This window comes from Pan troglodytes, chromosome 18, assembly GCF_028858775.2.
Source record: "Pan troglodytes isolate AG18354 chromosome 18, NHGRI_mPanTro3-v2.0_pri, whole genome shotgun sequence".
NCBI classification, from domain to species: domain Eukaryota; kingdom Metazoa; phylum Chordata; class Mammalia; order Primates; family Hominidae; genus Pan; species Pan troglodytes.
In genome coordinates this window covers 52,219,556-52,225,815 of record NC_072416.2, presented here as the reverse complement: position 1 = coordinate 52,225,815, position 6,260 = coordinate 52,219,556, and positions in this window count along the sequence as shown.

Genomic DNA, 6,260 nt, shown 5'->3' with positions numbered 1-6,260 from the left:
TGTGGTTTTTGCCTTGTACGGGTATATTTATTTACTTGCTTATTTTCTGTGTGTGTGTGTGTGCACTCGTGTGTGTGTGTTTGTGTGTGTCCCGTGTCAGGGTGCAGGAGGGAGACAAAGGAAGGATAAGTTCACACTCTGGGGCCTGGCCGGCCAGGACGGGAAGGCTGTGATTTCATGGCTTTTGTACTGGGAGGCAAGCCTGCATTCTCTCACTGCACCAGGCCGCTAACAAGTGGGCCCGCAGCCCTCCAGGGCCTTTGGAGTGCACTCATCTGAGAGATTGTGCTTTTCCCCGCCGCTCAGATTTATTTTGCCAAAGTTACAGGGCAATTATGGAAATGCGCCCTTTGAAGCTGGGCTGATTTCTCTTTATTTTCTTCTCCCTGACAAAGCAGAGCCCTGCCTCTTGCTGGTCTCTCTCTCCTCTCCTCTCCCTTTCCTCTTTTTTTCCTGATATTTATTAGATAGCAAGAGTTTCCAGTGGTAATGTGAAAAACTCTTTTAAATGATGATAAAAATGCATATAGATTAAAATGTTGCTATTATTTGTGTGTGTGTGTGTTTGTGTGTCTGTGTGTGTGTGTGTGTTTTAAAGGACTTTGATGACCAGGAGGGGAGAAATAGATTCAGAATAGTAGGACACAGACTCCTCCTGCCTGGATGGTGGGTGCACCCTAGTCAAGCCTGAGGCCCGCAGCAGCCTGGCTGGCCCACAGGCTGGCAGTGGACTGGCCTGGCCACCCAAGGCCCCTGCTGTGCCCCTAGAATCCACAGCTCCACAAACTGAGCAGAAGTGCTTGTCTCCCTTCCTCACACCTCTGGAATAAGAGGCCCAGGCTCCACATAGCGGGGTTTTCTGGGTTTGGTACATTATTTATCACTGGAGCATGGAATCTGGAGGCTCCATGTGAACCAGCCCCACTGATTTCTCTCCGCCGCCCCACTTTGCTTGATGCTGGGGCGTTGAGGAAAAGTGTCTGAAGCCAGATGGCGTCCACCTCAGTGCTGGTGAGGCCCATGGAGGGGGAGAGCTGGCCTGGACTGTTGGGTGTCCAGGGGCCTCTGTTTCTATTTCTTAGAGTGGCTTTAAAGTTTTCTTTGTCCATATTTTTGTTTGCCCCTTCCTTCCTCCCTTCCTGTCTTTAGGGTGAATGGCTCATTATCTGTGGACAAACACCAACAGGAAATCTTGTCACCTCCAGGAGCTGGCTTTGGCCCCGGTGGCCTGTGCAGAGTGGAGGCCATTTCAGTGCTCACTTCTTTGGCCTGTTTTAAAAAATAAAATGAGCTGAGCGTGGTGGCTCAGGCCTGTAATCCCAGCACTTTGGGAAACCAAGGTGGGCGGATCACCTGAGGTCAGGAGTTTGAGACCAGCCTGGCCAACATGGCGAAACCACACGCACACCACCACGCCCGGCTAAATTTTCTACTTTTTGTAGAGACGAGATTTCACCATGTTGCCCAGGCTGATCTTTAACTGCTGGATTCAAGCAAGCCTCCTGCCTTGGCCTCCCAAAGTGCTATGATTACAGGCATGAGCACCGTGCCTGGCCTATTTTGTTTGTTTTAAAATAACTAAAATGCATGTGGGGGAGGAGAGAGAAAGAAAGAGAAAGGCAACAAACCACCTTCTCCGGATCTCTCAGCAAAGTTGAAAATGACTCACTCATTGGACACCACAGATACTCACAAAGCACCTGTGTAGGAACATGCACCTCAGGTGTGGTGCTCCAGAAGATGGGCCCTGGAATCAGACTGCCTTTGTTGAAATCCCAGCTCCATCACTCTCTAACTGTGGGACCTTGGGGTACCAACTGCACCTCTTTGAGCTTGGCTCCCTCCTAAAACAGAAATAATAATTATATTACCTTTCTCATAGGCTGCTGAGAAAATGAAGTGAATGAATTCATGCCAAAAGCAATGCATCAGGCATAATGATTGGCCTCATGCATAATCATTAACTAATACATTGCAAATGTTATTTTTATTAATTATAACAACCACCCTAGGCCATAGGCATAATTGTCCCCATTTTATAGATAGGTAAGTCCAAGCTCAGCCACTTGTTCAGCATGGCCAATCAAGGGTGGAGTTGGCACTGATTCAGGCTTTTCTGACTCCAGAAGGCACAGGCATGCGTTCGTCTGTGCTAGAATCTACACTAGTTCATGCATCAAGATTTGGAGTGGAGTGTTCTGCAGCTGTGAGCCCACTTTAATCCCATGCTATCCCTCTACTTGACCTACCTGATGTTCACGGGCATGACACCATCTTGGATGGGCCAGGGTCACGTGCAGCCCTGGCACATCGCATCCACCTGCCTCCACTGTGGAAGACAGAATGCAAGGGCATCTGAGAGCTGTGTCAGAGGAATACCCTGGAATCTGTTGTCCTCCCTCTCTTTTTTTTTTTTTTTTTTTTCTTTTTTGAAATGGAGTCTCCCTCTGTAGTCCAGGCTGGAGTGCAGGGGCATGATCTTGGCTCACTGCAACCTCTGCCTCCCAGGTTCAAGCAATTCTCCTGCCTCAGCCTCTTGAGTAGCTGGTATTACAGGCACCTGCCACCATACCCAATTAATTTTTGTATTTTTAATAGACATGGGGTTTCACCACGTTGGCCAGGCTGGTCTTGAACTCCTGACCTCAGGTGATCTGCTCAGCCTCAGCCTCCCAAAGTGCTGGGATTACAGGAATGGGCCATTGTGCCCTGCTGCATGTTGCATATTAAAAGGTGAGAAATACTGGTCTAGATTCTCCTCAGTAAAACCTGGGGCCCCACCAGGATGGAGCTGGAACAGTCTCTGAGACTTGGATCTCCATGGGAAATGCAGAATGGGGCTGGGATGCTGTGGGGGAGACCAAGGAGGGAGGCAGGAAAGGAAAGACTGAGAGAGGTCGAAGGGGAAGGAGCCAAGCACCAACCCGGGGCTGATTACACCAAGATGGAAGATGGATTTGGCCTCTTTCTCTGCCTTTAAACTTGTTCATGATTGGCTGTGAGTAACACTGGGCTTTCCATAGCCATAGCCTCTGCCCACATGGCCTTCCAGATACTTCACAGCATAGTGACAGGGAGGAGACCTAATTAGACAAACTTAGGACTTTATTAATAGCAGCCGATTTCTTATGCATCGAAGATCACAGCTGATCCCCACTAAACTTGGGTATGTCTCATGAAGAGAAAAGAAAAGAGAGAATAAGAGAGAGGAAGGAAGAAAAGAAAGAAAGAAGTAAGGAAGGAAGGTCATCCTGGATAGGCACAAAACAGGTAGGAGCCCTTGAGGGCAAGGACTGTGTCATTCAGTTTTTCTTTTTGAGACACAGTCTCACTCTGTCACCCAGGCCGACTGCAGTACTGTGATCTCAGCTCACTGCAAACTCCGCCCCCCAGGCTCAAGCAATTCTCCTGCCTCAGCCTCCCGAGTAACTGGGATTACAGGCATCCACCACCATGCCTGGCTAATTTTTGTACTTTTAGTAGAGACAGGGTTTCACCATGATGGCCAGGCTGGTCTCGAACTCCTGACCTCAGGTGATCCTCCCACCTTGGCCTCCCAAAGTGCTGGGATCCCAGGCATGAACCACCACGCCAGGCCTCATTCACATCTTTTCATTCATTCATTCATTTATTCAACAATATCACACAGGGAGACAACATGTGAACAAAGTCCCTGCTTTCCTGGTGCCTTCAGTCTACTGGAAACAGTTTTATAAAAATAACAGCAATAATGTGTTTGCTGGAATATGAGGGATAAGAACAAGATGCTGTAAGTGTGCATGATGAAGAGGACTTAGCCTAGTTTGGGATGGGGAAGGATTTATGCATTCATGGGCCTGGAGACACAAAGGAGGCCTGCAGCACAATGGGAAAGAGGAAGGGGAAGTCCCTGGACCTGCGCCATCCAACATGGCAGCCGCTGCCCACACATGGCTACTGAGCACTGGAAATGCAGCTGGTCCTAACCGAGCTGTGCCATCAAAATACACTCTGGAATTCAAAGGCTCCAGATATTAAAAGAAAAAAGAATGGAAAGCATCACAATGATTTTGTGTTTTTACATATTGAAATGACAGTATTTTGAACATACAGGGTTAAATAAGATATACAATGCGCCTCAACTTACTATGGAGTTATGACCCAATGAACGCATTATAAGTTGAAAATGTCATAAGTCAAAAATGCATTTAATATACCTAGGCTACCGAATACCATAGCTCAGCCTAGCCTGCCTTCAACATGCTCAGAACGCTTGCGTTTGCCTACAGTTAGGCAAAATCATCTAACACAAAGTCTGTTTTATTTATTTATTTTATTTTATTTTATTTCTGAGACAGAGTCTCGTTCTGTTACCCAGGCTGGAGTGCAGTGGCACGATCTTGGCTCGCTGCAAACCTCCACCTCCCAGGTTCAAGCGATTCTCCTGCCTCAGCCTCCCGAGTAGCTGGGACTACAGACATGCACCGCCACGCCTGGCTAATTCTTATATTTTTAATAGAGATGGGGTTTCACCGTGATGGCCAGGCTGGTCTCAAACTCCTGATATCAAGTTATCTGCCTGTCTTGGGATTACAAGCGTGAGCCAACACGCCCGGCCACAGCACCTGTTTTATAATAAAGTATTGACTATCTCTCATACTGCATATTTCCAGCCTGGGAAACTATTACATTGCAATGGTTTTGCACCATTGTGAAGCCAAAAAATCGTAAGTTGAACCATCGTAAGTTTGGAACTGACTATTATTTAAATTAATTTTATCTGTGTCTTTATACTTTTTAAATGCAATCATTAGAATTTTTTTTTTTTGAGACTCTGTTGCCCAGGCTGGAGTACAATGGCACAATCTCAGCTCACTGCAACCTCCACCTCCCAAGATTCTCTCAAGTGATTCTCCTGCCTCAGCCTCTTGAGTAGCTGGGATTACAAGTGTGAGCCACCACACCCGGCTAATTTTTGTATTTTTAGTAGAGATGAGGTTTCACCACGTTGACCAGGCTGGTCTCAAATGCCTGACCTCAGGTGAGCTGCCCGCCTTGTTATCTCAGAGTGCTGGGATTACAGGCATGAGCCACAGCCCCGTCCAGAAATTTTTAAATGACATACATGGCACATGTTGTGTTTCTAGTGGCCAGCACTGACCTCAAAAGACTGAGATGCAGGAGTCCACATTCCAGCACCACTGCTTACCAGTTAAGGCACCTTCAGCAAATTAGCTCAGCCACACTAAGCCTCAGTGCTGTCCTCTGTAAATAATCATATCTAGCATTTATTGTGTAGCTTGTATGTGTTAAGCACATATAACAGTGTATCCAATCTTTACAAGGTCTTATGAGGTAGGTACTACAATTACCTCCATTTTGCAGCTGGAGAAACGGCGGCTCAGGGAGATATAATTCACCCAAAGCCACAGCCCCAGGAAGTAGGGGGAGGCATAATTGAACCCAGGTAGTCTGGCTCCCAAGACTCTATTACAAAAATCACTATACTGCCATGAACACAGCAATAGTACCTGTTGCACGGGATTTCTATGGAGAATTTCACTGAGGCAATGATGTATGCAAAGCCTTTAGTATAGCAACAGACACCATATCAGTAAGCTCCATAAGTGATAGTTGATATTATTTAACAAAGGACTGTTTACTTAAAAAAAAAATAGTCAAATGATGCTGTGCAAAGCACTGACCTGCTTTGGTGGGAGTTACACATTAAGGCACTGTATCAATTATCCATTGCTGCATAACCAATTATCCCAAAGGCTGGTAGCATAAAACAACAAACATTTATTATCTCACAGTTCCTGTGCCTCAGAAATTCAGGAGCAACTTAGCTGGATGGTTCTGGCTTGGGCTTTCTCATGAGGTGGCAGTCATGATGTCACACAGGGTTACAGCCATCTGGAGGCTTGACTGAGACTGGGACATCCACTTCCAAGATGGCTCACTTACACAGTTGTGGGAAGGAGGTTTCTGATCATTACCACGTGGACCTCTCCACAGAGCTGCTTGAGTGTCCACACAACATGGCAGAGCCAGTGATCCAAGAGAGAACAAGATAGAAGCCACAGCGTCTCTTATGACCTAGCTTTGGAAGTCTCATTCTGTCATTTCTTCAATATCCTATTGTGGTTACACAAATCAGCCCTATTCAATATGGGAGAAGACTAGACAAGGGCACTAATGCCAAGAGGCAGGTGTCATTGGGGCCATCTTGGAGGCTGGCTACTTGTCACTGATACATCTATGTAGCTTAATTTAGCTCC